The 15,332-nt window shown below is 54.8% G+C and overlaps 1 pseudogene; it reads right to left on the bottom strand.

The window, feature by feature from the left end:
- Positions 1–186: 186 nt before the first annotated feature.
- Positions 187–14,280, bottom strand: LOC103352530 (E3 ubiquitin-protein ligase TRIM33 pseudogene; annotated as a pseudogene).
- Positions 14,281–15,332: the final 1,052 nt, after the last annotated feature.

The raw sequence follows: 15,332 nt of genomic DNA, 5'->3' as shown, positions 1-15,332 counted from the left end.
TTTACAATTTATGAAACTATTAGGAAATGAAACATACTTTTAGGTGTTCTTTTCTTATTCTCAGAGTATCATACAATATTTGGCTTATCGTACAGGTTATATTCTCCAAAACAGACTTTATTTCAATGTGAACAGTGAAAATGTTTTAAAATTTTGAATGATTGGCTCCACTTGAAGGTTACCTTTCTAAATTCTTTGCTGTTCAAATGGAGTCTTTTTAAGTTCCTCAATGTATGATACAAAATTACAACACAAGGCTGCTGAGCCCTGTTTGAAGGTTTCATTCATATCTGTAGGCTCAATTTCACATGATTTTCCAGGATTGTTAATGTGTCCAATCACTCTAAATGCAGGTCAGCTGAGAGAGGTAGTAGCCAACTATTCCCAGGACTGTACAACATGCAGGCACTCCTCCTGTCATCCCTGTCTTCTCTTGTTTAACAGTTCCTGAAAAGCTACGGGTTCTTCTTCACTCCCAGGTTCTTGCCTGATCTTCACTTGGTCATATTTGAAACTAAGACTTGTCTTCTCAGCAGTTCTTCCTGATGACCCACAGCTGCCTCGACTGCCAGTACTAGATGTGCTAGGTCTCCCAGGTGTGAGAGAACTGGATAAGCCTGATGATCCCAGAGATAGAGCAGAGGGTACTGGGGTAGGATTATAGCTTGTGGGGTAGGTGACTGCCCGAGAAGATGCATCTACTTAGCCAACATCTTCCACATGGAAGGGTGGAATATCTGGCAGTGATGGAAGGTTTTCTGGATTGGAAACTGAGGGTATTAGCTCTATTGCTGCAACAGATGGGCTGTGGAGACTTCCATAGTTGCTGTAGCAGGTGTTGTGGGACTGATTGTGGTGTTGTGTACTGGAATGACAGGAAAGGGTCTAGTAGGCCCTGGGTTTGAGTGCTGCTTTGGAAGGTGTGACTGCATCATGGAATATTGAGGGCTGCTGTGCCTGGGTCTCTCTCATATCCTGACAGCATTCTGAGTCAGTGTCATCTGATGGGTTTGAAAAGCTCCACAGTTCATGTTGCTTCTCTGCGTTGTTTTCACACTGATCAATCTTGGAGGCTGTTGGAACATTTGAGGGGCTGTTTGTCCAGGGTGCTGCTGTGTTGTTGTAGTTGATACAGGTGCTGTTGGTTGCTGCAGCCTCATCTGTTACAACTGCTGGTGTGTCTGTGCACACAATTATTGCATTGCTGGAGTTGAAGCTGTGCTAAATTGATCTGTCCACGAGTTTGATTGATGTCAATTGTCCCTGGAAGAACTTGGCCAATTACATTAGGAGTGTAACCAGGAGATGGCTTACTTTCTATTATAAGATTACCCGAATTAACTACATTCTTTGCCCAGAAAATGGTATCACAATGGAAACGTATGTCTCCTTTACTTGCAGGGACAGGATCACATTTTGCTTTCAAAACCTTGGGGAGAAATCAGTCTCCCGCCATACAGCAGTGCTGTGCCACTGCCACTAGCCATTGCCCAGTTGGTGAAGTTCAGAACACACTTGCTCTGTTGGGGTAGGCCTGTGATGTCACTCTGCTGCTGTAGTAACTTCATCTGTCTTTGTAACATGCTCTAGCTGCTGTAAGATATTTTCCTTTCTTGTTAATTTCATAGATAAAGGCGAATGTGGCCAGTGTAGGTTTGTGCTCTATTCATTTGTTAGTCTTATATATTTATTCTCTCCTATTCTGCAGCTGGGTGGCTGTGAAAGGAACATAATTCTTCTCAAGAAGCTCAGCCAGGAAATTCTCAATTGTACCATTCTGATTTTGGAAAATTTCTTCCAAAAACTAAAACCTATGTGCTTGAACTGTGCTCCAATAGGTGGCAGTCTCTCTATATCAGTGTGTCATAAGTTTCATGGAAAGTTGTCCACCGCTCTTTGTGTACAGGACAGGAAAGGTGCTGGCCAGATGTCGCAGCAGACTCTGAGACATCTTTCTTTCCTGATCATGTCATCTTTAGTGAAGTTTACTCTTTGAAGGGCTTCCATGGGGGTCTTACAGAGCCACTCTCCACATCCTACACAGAAGCCAACTTCACCTGCACCGTCTTCACAACTGTCTCAGGTCTGATTTCTCATCAGAACCGCAGGGGACTTCAGACGTGTCTCTCACAAAACAAAGGTCCACAGGGTCTGTCTGGGCACCAGCTTACACCAACCTGCTGGCTGGGCGGCCTGCGCTCCAGCTCTGGCCTGTAACACTGGCAGAAGAATGGGGCAGGAGCGCGGGCTCTGCCTCACGCAGGCTCTGCGGGCTCTGTGGAGTCACAGCGCTGGTGTCCAGAAGCAAGAGGACTCCCCAGGGACCCCAGCAGGGCTTGAGGCCAGATCTGTGGCCATCATTATTGTCATTGCCCCCGTCTTTGTCCCCCTCCACTGAGCTCTGCACTCTGGCCCTGCTGGCTCCCCTTCCCCTCCCCCTCTTCCTTCCTCCCCTCCTTCCCTCCCACCTCCTCTTCCCCTCCTCCCCTCCCTATCCCACTCCCCTTTTTCTCCTCTCCCTCCACCTCCTCCCCTTCTCTCCTTCTCTCCTCCCCCTCCCCCTCATCCCCCTCCCCCTCCTCTTTCCCCTCCTCTCTCCTTCCTCTACTCCAAGCCTCAGCCTGGCCCCTGGTGCACAAGGAAGGCGGCCAAAAACCTCTGAGGCTGAACAAGCAACCAGGGAGCGCTCCTGCTCCCAGATGCAAATGTTGATCCTTGCAAACCTTCCTCTTGGTAGCACTTTTCAGTGTCCTCTGGCTTCCATTTCCATTTGTTTCCAGAACATTTTTAATTTCCATCTTAATTTCTTCCTTGATGCAATAGCTGTTCCTGAGAAAGCTGTTTAATATCCATGCATTCATGTGGTTCCCTAAGTTTTTTCTGCCATTTATTTCTGGCTTTATTGCATTGTCATCTGAAAAGACACTCCATGTGAGTTCAGTGTTTGAGGATCTATTGCCACTCGCCCTACCCTGTGATCTACTGTAGAGAATGCAGCTGTGGGAGCTGGTGTTCCGCAGAGGTCCCTCGGCTCCACTGATCCAGGAGGCAGCTGGACTCCACTGCCTCCTGGTTGATTTTCTGTCCCTTTTGGAAAGTGAGGGGTTAACTGTCCTACAGTTACTGTCCTGGACTTTGTCTCTCTTTTTGGGTTCAGCAGTGTTTGCTCTATAAATTGGGAGCCTCTGATGCTGGGAACACATATGTTTACATCTGTGGTTTCCTCCTGCTGAATCCATCCCTTTATTGTAATATAATTGTTTTCCTTATCTCCCTCTCTCTCTTTTTTTAAGGTTGTTTATTTGAGAGACAGAGTTAGAGAGAGGAGAGGTCTTCCATCAACTGGTTCACTCCTCAAATGACCACAATGGCCAGAGCTAGGCTGATCCAAAGCCAGGAGCTTCTTCTGGGTCTCCCACATGGGTGCAGGGGCCCAAGGGTTTGGGCCATCTTCTACCACCTTTCCAGGGCATAACAGAGAGATGGGTTGGAAGTAGAACAGCTGGGACACAAACAGGCACCATACACAATGCCTGGGTGGAGGCTTAGCATACTACGCCACAGAGCTGACCTCTTTCCTGGTCTCTTATTACTGCTTTTGATTTAATGTATATTTTATTTATTATAGGAGTGTGACTATTCCTGCTCTCTTTTCGGTTCCAAGGAATATACAGGAATATACTGCTCCATTCTTTCTCTTTCACTCTGTACTTGTCCTTAGGTGTGTGAAGGGAGTGTCCTAAAAGTATTTGGGCCTTGCCTTTTGTCTATGCAATCACTGTATGTCTTTTGATCAATGAATTTAATCCATCTAAATTTAAGACAATACTGAGAGATAAGGCTTTATTATTGACATTTTGATATTTGATTTATACTTCTATTCTATTTCATCTTTTCTTCTTCCCTCACAATCTCCCTTTGTAGGTAAGTGATTTTCTGGAGTAGTATGCTTTGATTCCTTGCTTGTTATTTTTGACAAATCGATTATTGATTTTTGCTTTATGGTTTCTGTAGTGCTAAAAACCATTTCATGTTAACAAGCTATTTTGAAAATACAATTAACATTGCTTGTAAAAATGGGAAGAGAATTGTTAAAAGAGATAAATATCTTAGTATTTAGAACTGTACACTTGCACTCCATTCCTCCCCACATTTTGAATTTTTGATGTTCTACTTTATCTTTCTCTATATTACATGTTTCTTAATATATTAATATATTTATTATCAATTTTTGCTATTCATAATGAAGATATTAATGTTTCAATCACTAAGCTTACAATATTAGAATATTCTGAATTTGTCTTTATCACTACTTGTTTTTTAAAATTTTATTTAATTACTTGGTAGAGTTACAGAGAGAGAGGGAGGGAAAGGACTTCCATCTGCTGATTCACTCACTCCCCAAATGGCTGCAAAATAACTGGAGTTGGGCCGATCCGAAGCAAGGAGCCAAGAGCTTCTTCTGGGTCTCCCATGTGAGTGTAGGGGCCCAAGCACTTGGGCTATCCCCTACTGCTTTTCCAGGCCATAGCAGAGAGCTGGATCAGAAGAGGAGCAGCAAGGACATGAACCAGCACCCGGGTGGGATGCTGGTGCTGCCGGTGGAGGTTTAGCCCACTATGCCATAGTGCTTGCCCCTAACGATTCTTATTAGTGTGTTTTCTATCTATCTTCTGGTATTGTATTCTTATTCATCAATATCACTTTCTTTCAGTTTGAACAACTCCCTTCAGCATCTCATGTAAGATCTAGCTGGGATACATTCTCTCAGCTTTTGTTGGTCTTTCACTCGTATCTAAAGAAAAACTATGGTTGGTACAATGTTGTTGGAAGGCAGGTCTGTGAAAGTGTCATCCTGTTTCCACCTGGCCTGTGAGGTTTCAGCTGGAAGTTTGCAGTCATATGAATTGGGACCCCTTATATCCTACTTGTTCCTTTTCTTGCAGATTTTCTTTTTTAGTGAGAGATCTTTTTTTAAAAGACTTATTTTGTTTATTTGAGTTACACAGAGAGAGGAGAGACACAGAGAGAGAGCGGGGCTGGGCTCTGGAGGGTGAGGAGGGGGCAGAACTTGGCCCTGGACAGCGAGGAGGAGAGCACAGCCTGGCATTGGAGGACGGAGAGGAGAGCTGGGCTGGCCCTGGAGTGTGAGGAGGGGAACAGGGCCCAGCCCTGGAGGGTGAGGAGGGTAGTAGGGCCAGCCCTGGAGGGCAGGAGTGGAGTGTGTCTGGCCCTGGAGGGTGGCCAGTGCCCTGCATGAGGTCAAGGCCTGGCTCTGGCGGCAAGGAGGGGTGTGTGCTTGGCCCTGGAGTGTGAGGAGGGGACCAGGACCATCCCTGGAGGGTGAGGAGAGGAGCAGAGCTTGGCCTGGGAGGATGGAGAAGGGAGAGGGGTGTGCCCTAGAGGGTTAGGTGGGGAGCAAGGCTAGGCCTTGTAGGGTGGCCACTGCCCTGCCTGAATGGAGTGGGTCCTGGCCCTGGAGGGTAAGAGTTGGAGCAGGGCTGGCCCTGGAGGGTGGCCAGGGCCGCACCTGAGGGGAGTAGGGCCTGTCTCTGCTGGGCAAGGGGGGAGCGGGACCAGCCCTAGAGGGTGAGGAGGGGAACAGGGCTGGTCCCTGGATGGTGGCCATGTCCGCCCCTGAGGGGAGCAGTTCCTGTCCTGGCTCTGGAGGTCAAAAAGGGGAGCCTGCCCGGCCCTGGAGAGCGAGAAGGGTCAGGCATTGGAGGATGGAGAGGGTAGCATGGTGGCTGTGGAGGGTGAGGAGGGGGGCAGGGCCTGGTGCTGGAGGGCAAGGAAAGCAGCAGGGTGGCCCTTGAGGGTGCCCAGGGCCATGCCTGAGGGGAGCAGGGCCTCGCTCTGGAGGTTGAGGAGGGGAGGGGGGCTTGGTCCTGGAGGGCAAGGTGGAGAGCAGAGTCAGACCCTGGAGGGTGACCAGGGCCATGCCTGAGTGAAGTGGGGCTTGGCCCTGGAAGGTAAGGAGGGGTGAGGGTCCTGACCCAGGAGGGTGGCAAGGGACACACCTTAGGGAGCAGGGCCAGGTTCTAGAGGGTGGTCAATGCCCTGCCTGAATGGAGTGGGGCCACCTCTGGAGTGCAAGGAGGGGAGCATGGCCGGCCCTGGAGAGCAAGCAAGGCCTGGCATTGGAGGATGGAGAGGGGAGTGGGGCTGGCCCTGGAGGGCAAGGAGAGGAGCAGGGCCTGGCTGTGGAGGATAGCCAGCAATGCACCTGAGGGGAGCAGGAGCAGGGCCAGCCCTGGAGGGTGAGGAGGGGAACAGGGCCTGGCCCTGAGGGCAGCAAGGCCTGCACCTCAGGAGAAAAGGACCAGGCCCTGGAGGATGCAGAGGGGAGTGGGGTGGGCCCTGGAGGGTGGCCAGGGCCCTGCCAGAGTGGAGTGGGGCCTGGAGCTAGAGGGCAAGGAGGGGACAAGTGCCTGGCCCTAGAGGGTGACCAGTGCTGTGCCTGAGTGGAGCAGAACCTGGCTCTGGAGGGTGAGGAGGGGAATGGGCCTGGCCCTGGATGGCAGAAAGGCCTGTACCTCAGGAGAGCAGGGCCAGGCCCTTGAGGGCCAAGAGGCGTGTGCAATAGGAGAGCAGGGCTGTCCCTGCAGGATGGAGAGGGGAGCAGGGTGGGCCCTGGAGGGTGAGGAGAGGAGTGAGGCCAGCCTTGGAGGGTGAGGAGGGGAGCGGGGGCCAGGCCCTGAAGGGTGAGCATGGGAGCAGGGCCAGTCCTGGAGGGTGAGCATGGGAGCAAGGCCTGACACAGGAAGGCAAGGAAAGGAGCGGGGCTGGCCCTTGAGGGTGCCCAGGGCCGCGCCTGAGTGGAGCAGGGCCTGGCTCTGGCAGGCAAGGAGGAGAGTGGGGCCTGGCCCTGCAGGGTGGCCAGGGGCACCTGTGGGGAGCATGGCCTGGCCCTGGAAGGCAGAGAGACCTGTGCCTCAGGAGAGCAGGGCCGGCACTGGAGGGTGAGGAGGAGAGTGGGGCCTGGCCCTGGAGGTTAAGGAGGGGAGCATGTCCTGGCCCAGGAGGTTCGCCAGGGCCGTGCCTGAGGGAGCAGGGCTGAGTTTTGGAGGGTGGAAAAGGCTGTATCCTAGGGGAGCCGGGCTGCCTCTGGAGTGCAAGGAGGGGAGGAGGGCCAGGCCCTGGAGGGCTAGGAGGGGACCTTGGCCTGACCTGGAGGGTGAGCAGGGCCTGGCATTGGAGGATGGAGAGGGAGGTGGGGGTCGGGCCCTGGAATGTGAGGATGGGAGCAGGGCCCAGCCCTGGACAGTGAGGAGGAGAGCACAACCTGGCACTGGAGGATGGACAGGGGAGCTGGGCTGGCCCTGGAGTGTAAGGAAGGGAACAGGGCCCAGCCCTGGAGGGTGAGGAGGGTAGTAGGGCCAGCCCTGGAGGGCAGGAGTGGAGTGTGTCTGGCCCTGGAGGGTGGCCAGTGCCCTGCGTGAGATCAAGGCCTGGCTCTGGAGGTGAGGAGGGGAGTGGGCCTGGCCCTGGAGTGCAAGGAGGAGAGTGGGGCCATCCCAGGAGGGTGAGGAGGGAAGCAAGGCCTGGCCCTGGAGGGCAGGAAATGGAGCAGGGCCAGCCCTTGCATGGCCAGGGCCATGCATGTGGCGAGCTGAGCCTGGCTCACGAGGGCGAGGAGGGGAGTGGGCCTAGTCCTGGAGGGTGAGGAAGGGAGTGGGCCTGGCCCTGGAGTTCAAGGAGCAGAGCAGGGCCAGCCCTGGGGGTGAGAGGGTAGCAAGCCCTGGCCCTGGAGGATGGAGAGGGTAGACGGGTGGCCCTGGAGGGTTAGGTGGGCACAGGGCCAGTCCTGGAGCATGGTAAGGGCTGCACCTAAGGGGGGCAGGGCCTGGCTCTGCAGGGCAAGGAGTGGAGTGGGTCTGGCCCTGGAGAGTGAGGAGGGGAGCAGTGCTTGGTCCCAGAGGGCAAGGAGGGCAGCAGGGCGAGCCCTGGTGGGTGAGGAGGGGAGCAGGGCCCAGCCCTGGAGGGCAGGGAAAGGGGCGGGGCCAGCACTTGAGAGTGCCCAGGGCCATGCCTGAGGGGAGCAGGACCTGGCTCTGGCAGGGAAGGAGAAGAGCAGAGCCTGGCTCTGGAGGGTGGCCAGTGCCGTGCCTGATGGGAGCAGGCTCTAGAGGGCGCGGAGGGGCACGGGCCTGGCCTGCCCTGGAGTGCGAGCAGTGGAGCATGGCCGGCCCTGGAGAGCAAAGAGGGGAGCGGGGCCTTTCCTAGAGGGCAAGGAGGAGAGCAGAGTCAGGCCCTGGAGGATGGCCAGAGCCCTGCCTGAGTGGAGTGGTGCCTGGCTCTGGAGGGTAAGGAGGGGAACGGGGCCTAGCCCAGGAATTTGGCCAGTGCCGTGCCTGAGGGAGCATGGCCGGGTTTTGGAGGGTGGAAAAGGCTGTGCGCAAAGGGGGCAGGGGCCGCCTCTGGAGTGCAAGGAGGGGAGCAGGGCCAGGCCCTGGAGGGCAGGCAGGGCCTGGCATTGGAGGATGGAGAGGGCATGGGGCAAGCCCTGGAGGGTGAGATGGGGAGTTTGGTTGGGCCCTGGGTGGTATGCAGGGCACTACCTGAGGGGAGTTGGGCCTTGCCATAGAGGGCAAGCTGGGGAGCTGAGCTGGGGCATGAGGGTGGCCAGGGCCATGACTGAGGAGAGAAGGGCCTGGCTCTGGAGTGCGAGGAACAGAGCGCAGCCAGCCCTGGAGGACGAGGTGGGGAGCAGGGCCTGGCCATGGAGGACATGGAGGGAAGCAGGGCCACGCCCTGGAGCATGGAGAGAGGAGCGTGGCGGGCCCTGGAAGGGGAGGTGGGGAGAAGGGCCGGGACCTGGAGTGTGGCCAGGGCCCTACCTGATTGGAGTCAGGCCAGGCCTGGAGGGCAGAGGGGAGCGGGGCCTGGTCCTTGAGGGTGGCTAGCATTGTGCTTGAGGGGAAAGGGCCAGACCTGGAGGGTGAGGAGAGGAGGAGGGCCTGGCCCTGGAGGGCAGGGAACAGAGCGGGGCAGCACTTGAGGGTGGCCAGGACAGTGCCTGTGGAGAGCCGAGCCTTCATCTGGGGGGCGAGGAGGGGAGCAGGCCTGGCCCTGGAGTGTGAGGAGCCCAGCGGGACCAGCCCTGGAGGGTGAGGAGGGGAGCAGGCCTGGCCCTGGAGTGTGAGGAGCCCAGCGGGACCAGCCCTGGAGGGTGAGGAGGGGTGCATGGCCTGGCCCTGGAGGGTAGTGAGGCCTGTGCCTCAGGAGAGCAGGGCCTGGCACTGGAGGATGGAGAGGGGAGCGGGCTGGGCCTTGAGGGCAAGGAGGGGAGCAGGGGCCAGGCCCTGGAAGTGGCCAGGGCTGTACATGAGGAGAGCAGTTCCTGGCCTAGAGGGCTAGAAAGAGAGCATGGCCGGCCCTGGAGGGCGAGCAGGGCCTGGCATTGAAGGATGGAGAGGGGAGCGGGCTGGGCCTGGAGGGCAAGGAGTGGAGGGGGGCCTGGCCTTGGAGGGCAGGGAATGGAGCAGGGTCGGCCCTTGAAGGTGGCCAGGGCAGCACCTGTGGAGAGCAGAGCCTGGCTCTAGAGGGCGAGGAGGTGAGTGAGACTGGCCCAGGAGAGTGGCCATTGCCGTGCCTGCTGGGAGCAGGGCCTCACTCTGCAGGGCAAGGAGGGGAGTGGGCCTGGGCCTGGAGGCCAAGGAAGTGAGGCGGGCCCAGCCCTGGAGGGTAAGTAGCGGAGCAGGGTCAGGCCCTGGAGGGTGGCCAAGGCCTTGCCTGAGTGGAGTGGGGCTTGGCGCTGGAGGCTATGTATGGGAACGGGGTCTGGCCCAGGAAGGTGGTCAGGGCTGCACATGAAGAAGCAGGGCCTGGTTCTGGAGGGTGGAAAAGAGCGTGGATGCCTCTGGAGTGCAAGAAGGGAAGTGGGGCCAGGGCGTCAAGGGCCAGGAAGGGAGCATGGCCGGCCCTGGAGAGCTAGCATCGCCTAGCATTGGAGGATGGAGAGAGGAGAGGGGGTTGGCCCTGCGGTGTTTGGACAGGAGCCAGGCCAGCCATGGAGGGTGAGGAGGGGTGCAGGGCCTGGCCCTGGAAGGCAAAGAGGCCTGGCCTCCGGAAGCAGACCCGGTACTAGAAGGTGAGGAGGTAAGCGGGGGCCAGGCCCTGGAGGTGCCCAGGGCCACACCTGAGGGGAGCAGTTCCTGGCTCTGGAGGAAAATAAGGGAAAATGGCCGGCCCTGGAGGGCGAGCAGGGCCTGGCGCTGGAGGATGGAGAGGGGAGCATGGCTGGCCCTGGAGGGCAAGGAGGGGCGTGGGCCTGGGCCTGGAGTGCAAGCAGTGGAGCAGGGCCCGCTGTTGAGGGTAACGAGGGGAGGGGAGTCTGGTTGTGGAGGGCAAGGAGGGGAACAGGGACAGCACTGGAGGGCCAGGAAGCGAGCAGGGCCAGGCACTGGAGGGTTAGTAGCAGCGCAGCGTCAGGCCCTGGATGCTGGCCAAGGCCCTGCCTGAGTGGAGCAGGGCCTGGCTCTGGCAGGCAAGGAGGAGAGTGGGGCCTGGCCCTGCAGGTTGGCCAGTGCCATGCCTGATGGGAACAGGGCCTGGCTCTGTAGGGAAAGGAGGGTAGTGGCCCTGGCCCTGGCGTCAAGAAGCAGCGCAGGGTCAGCCCTGGAGGGTGAGGAGGGTAGCAGGGGCCAGGTCCTGGAAGTGGCCATGACCGTGCCTGAAGGGAACAATTCCTGGCTCTGGAGGTCAAGAAGGGAAAATGGCAGCCCTGGAGGGCCAGGAAGCGAGCAGGGCCAGGCACTGGAGGGTTAGTAGCAGCGCAGCGTCAGGCCCTGGATGCTGGCCAAGGCCCTGCCGGAATGGAGTGGGGCCTGACCCTGGAGGGTAAGAAGGGGAGCGGGGTCTTGCCCAGGAGGGTGGCTAGGGCCATGCCTGAGGAAGCAGGGCCTGGTTCTGGAGGGTGGAAAAGAGCAGGGCCACCTCTGGAATGCAAGGAAGGGAGTGGGGCCAGGCCGTGGAGGGCTAGGGGAGGGGAGCAGGGCCTTGCATTGGAGGATGGAGAGATGAGCTGGGCCGGCCCTGGAGGGCAACGAGGGGAGTTGGGCCTGGCTTTGGAAGGCGAGGCAGGCAGCAGGCCTGGTCTTGGAGAGCGAGGAAGGTAGAGGTCTTTATGTATGTCCACCTGTTACAGCCTGAGTTCATGCCAAGAGAACTCTGGGACCTGTGGGACCAATGCCTCCCACAGAGCAGAGAACAGGAACCTTAGGTATGTCCTGAGTGTGCATGAGTTTGAGCCCCAAGAATGAGAGCTGTTAAAGGGGAGCTCAGAGCTTGCAATCCATTTCCCACCAAGAGTCCTGAACACCAGGCAGGGCTCTGAGCTGGGAACAGGAGGCAGCTGTGCAGGAGGACTGAGAGCTGCTCTGTGCTCAGGGAACACAGCCACATTCATGATCTTAGCAAGGGTTGGAGGCACCCATAAGCATTGTCATCTGGTACTGGATGAGGTCCATCCAGTCACTGAAATGCATGATGGCATGCTCCTATCCCAGCAGGAAGTTGATGCAAATGAGGTGCCTCCACCCTGCAGGTGACAGGATAATGATACCTGGTGGGTGGAGGTGGGAGTGGGCTCTGCTTGATCAGAGAATGAGATGCACTCTGGATACTTAAATGTGTAGGAGCCAGAGTCAGACCCAAGGTCCAGAGGCAGCTTGAAGTGAACACATTCAGTGAGTTCCCTGGCCTAGAATCTAGACATGGCCCCCACCCCAGACCCCTGCCCAACACTTCCTGCTGCCAACTTCAGGGGTCTCCCAGTAGTAAGTCAGTTTCTCCCACCATGGTCTCCTGTTGACTATCATATGGACAGCATTGGCTCTTTAGCTCTGACACCAGGGTCCCTAGAGTTCCACCCAAAGGTGCCAGTGCCGGTGGATCGTAGGAGGGCCCAGGGAAGATTGGGATGCTCCTGTCCCCTTCTGCAGATGAGGTTCACTGGACAGTGGGCTGGTCAGGAGCTGGTGCCCAGTAGGATTCCAGCCCAAGCAAAACCCTCTCCCCGTAGATTAAGTTTGTTGGACACCAATCCCAGAAGGTTCCTATCCTAGCCAACCCATTGTCACTGACAGCCTGGCCACCATTTGCAATAATATCAGGACAAGGCCCTTGCACTTGGCTTCCCACTGACTCTGGGTCCCCTCCCTGTGTGTCCTGAGTGGAACAATCCAGAGATGCTGGGCAGGTACAGAGCCCATGGCCAGCTGGCACTCTGGGTTCAGGATGGCCTGGGACAGGCAGAAGGAGAGGGGCACCTGAGTGTGCATTCCTGGCATTCTGCAGCTGCAGGGGAAGATCAGTCATGCTAGTTGGATGTTGATTGGCTACCGCTACTTGCTACCAAGTGCTAAAGAGATGAAGGACAGCCTGGCTGTCTACTTAAGGCAGGGTGTGAAAGCCACAGGCCCTCTTCTATGGCCTACATGTGTCACTGAATTGAAGACAGGGTGGGAAAGCTAGGGTCCTCAGTGATGGCCTCAGCATGTGTGATCCCAAATTCCTGTGTTGAACCTAACCCCCAAGGTGAGTGTGTTAGGGCAGGGACCATGGAAGGGGTGAGATGATTATGAGGATGGTGTCCTCACAAATGAGAGTAGGGCACTCTGAGAGGGCTGAAAAGGCCAGAGTTTCCCCTTGCCCTGTGGTATGACATCATGGGAAGGCATCCTTGGTGAACCAAGAAGGGGTCCCCACAGACACTGGATCACCTTGGGCCTCCTAGCCTCCAGATCCATGAGCAATGAATTCTCATGTCTCCAAGCTGCTGCAATGCTTTATCACAGCAATCGGAGGACTCAGCCAGCCACCAAAGCATGGTCCAGACAGACCCTGAGCTCCTGCAGCCCAAAGACAGTGCGAAGGTCCCAGCCTGGGACAAGCAGGATAGAGGCAGAATGTCAGAGGCTGAGTCTCAGTGAAGGAGGAAGGTGCCTTTGCTGGCACAGCTGCACTGGGGCTGATGGCACTGGTGGGGACAGACAGGTGCACATGCCAGCTCCTGCTGGAGCCCCTCCAAGGAGTCACTTGTCCACTGTTAAAGGTGCAGTTGAGCTGGGAACCTCTCCCACACCCAGGGCTCATGGCCTGCCCGGTGCTCTGAGCCTGCTATAGGCCTGGATCTTGGCAGCTTAGCAAAGATGGCAGCTGGCATCCAGTGACATGGAAATGGCAGGTGGCCTTGGCAGAGCATGGGGGAAACAATCACAGCCCACAGAGTTGGGCAGTCAGGGCTGTGCGTCATCTTCCACATTTTTGGGTGGGGGAGGATCCTGTATTTGTGGAGACTGTGGGATTCTGTTGGAGGACTGATGGCACGTGGTATTCCAGACAGACGACAGCTACGTGGACATCACTTAATGAGCATGCTCAACCGAGTCCCAGAAGGAGCAGCCATTGCCACTTAAGTCTCCCCAAGCACAGTCATGACTCCAGGCCCAAGTGGGCAGACCCAGAAACCTCATGGGGGAAGGAGCCTCCAGTGTCACAGGCTGCAGTAGGTGACTGATTCACCTGAGTGCACATATCTCAGGGTATCAGATGGGAGGTCAGCACCACACTGACACTGGGACTCAGTGCTCCTCCACCCTCCCTGTTGTGAACTGGGAACAGTAGGTTATATAACAAAGAGTTATGAAGAAACAAAATCACTGTTCCTCAACAGTTGAGACAAGGGCTATAAAAATCATTGAATATTAAAATGTCAATTTCACTCCTATACATTACATTTAGGTACCCTATTAGTTCCCACAGATCAGGAAAATATGTGGCATTTGTCATTTTGAGACTGGCTTCTTTATTTATTTTTTGCTTTCAATTTTGTTTTTCTTCTCTAATTTTAATTATTTTTCTCCTACTTTATTGGGTTTGGTTTGTGGTTGATTTTTAGGTCCTTGAGATGCATTGATAGCTCATTTATCTGATGCCTTTCCAAATTCTTGATGTGGGCACCAATTACAATAAACATTCCTCTTAACACTGCTTTTGCTGTATCGCATAAGTTTTGATATACAGTGTTGTCATCTTCATTTGTTTCCAGAAAAGGGCACTGTTGTGGAGAAGTTGGGGCAAGATAAATGTGCCCTCTCTACCTTCCCTGGGTCCACAGGCAACTGCTAGTAACTGCTAGTCTCTTGGGTTACTCCTGTCGGGCTCTCCCTCTGGCTGTATCACCACAGGTTGCTGCAGTCTGGTCTCACCGTCAACTCCAAGCTGCCGCCCGCTCCAGCTCTCGACTGCTGCATTTGTGCTTGTGTGCATGTTCATGCTGCACATCTACACAGGTCCACGGGATTCCTCTTCCTCTTGTAGGATTTCCAGTGCAGTTTTCTCTCCAATTCTCCCGTAACAGTGTACTTCCTACATTTGCTTGTTTACTGTTTATCCCTAGTGTAGAGCAATATGTCATTCCCTAATCCGCCATCTTGGAATCTCCTCTCTTTGTTTCTTTAAAAGTTCTTGTATTAAGTCTATTTTTTTTCAATATCAGAATTGTTACACCTGCTCGTTTTTGGATTCTGTTAGAGTGGGATAATTTTCCATCCTGTCACTTTCAATCTGTGTGCATCGTTGATGGTGAGGTGTATTTCTTGTAGGCTACAATGAGATGGGTCTTGTTTTTTAACCCATTCAGCTAGTGTGTTTTTTTTAATTGACGAATTTAAGATATACATCATTTAATTTTACGTTATTATTGATAAGTAATGACCTGATTCTGCCATTTTTCCATAAATATTCCTATTTTACATTGGATTTCCTTTGCACTTTCACCCAGGGATTTTCTGCATTTGCCTTCTTTTATAGTTATTGCTATTGCTTTCTTTTCTTCGTGCAGCACATTTTTTTTTTTTTTTTGACAGGCAGAGTGGATGGTGAGAGAGAGAGACAGAGAGAAAGACCTTCCTTTGCCGTTGGTTCACCCTCCAATGGCCACCGCGGCCAGCGCACTGTGGCCGGTGCACCGCGCTGATCCAATGGCAGGAGCCAGGTGCTTCTCCTGGTCTCCCATGGGGTGCAGGGCCCAAGCACTTGGGCCATCCTCCACTGCACTCCCTGGCCTCAGCAGAGAGCTGGCCTGGAAGAGGGGCAACTGGGACAGAATCCGGTGCCCCGACCGGGACTAGAACCTGGTGTGCCAGTACCGCAAGGCGGAGGATTAGCCTAGTGAGCCGTGGTGCCGGCCATGTAGCACATTTTTAAGACTCATTTGCAAAGCTGGATGTGTGGTGATAAATTCTTTCAATTTATGTTTGTTTTGAAAGGTCTTTATTTCACTTTTATTTACCAATGAGAGCTTTTTTGGGTGTAGTATTCTGAGT

Source organism: Oryctolagus cuniculus, chromosome 16 (assembly GCF_051225735.1).
Source record: "Oryctolagus cuniculus isolate XC-2025 breed Fujian yellow rabbit chromosome 16, ASM5122573v1, whole genome shotgun sequence".
NCBI classification, from domain to species: Eukaryota; Metazoa; Chordata; class Mammalia; order Lagomorpha; family Leporidae; genus Oryctolagus; species Oryctolagus cuniculus.
The sequence above is the reverse complement of the archived record's forward strand: the minus strand, read 5'-3'. Positions and strand labels throughout refer to the sequence as shown.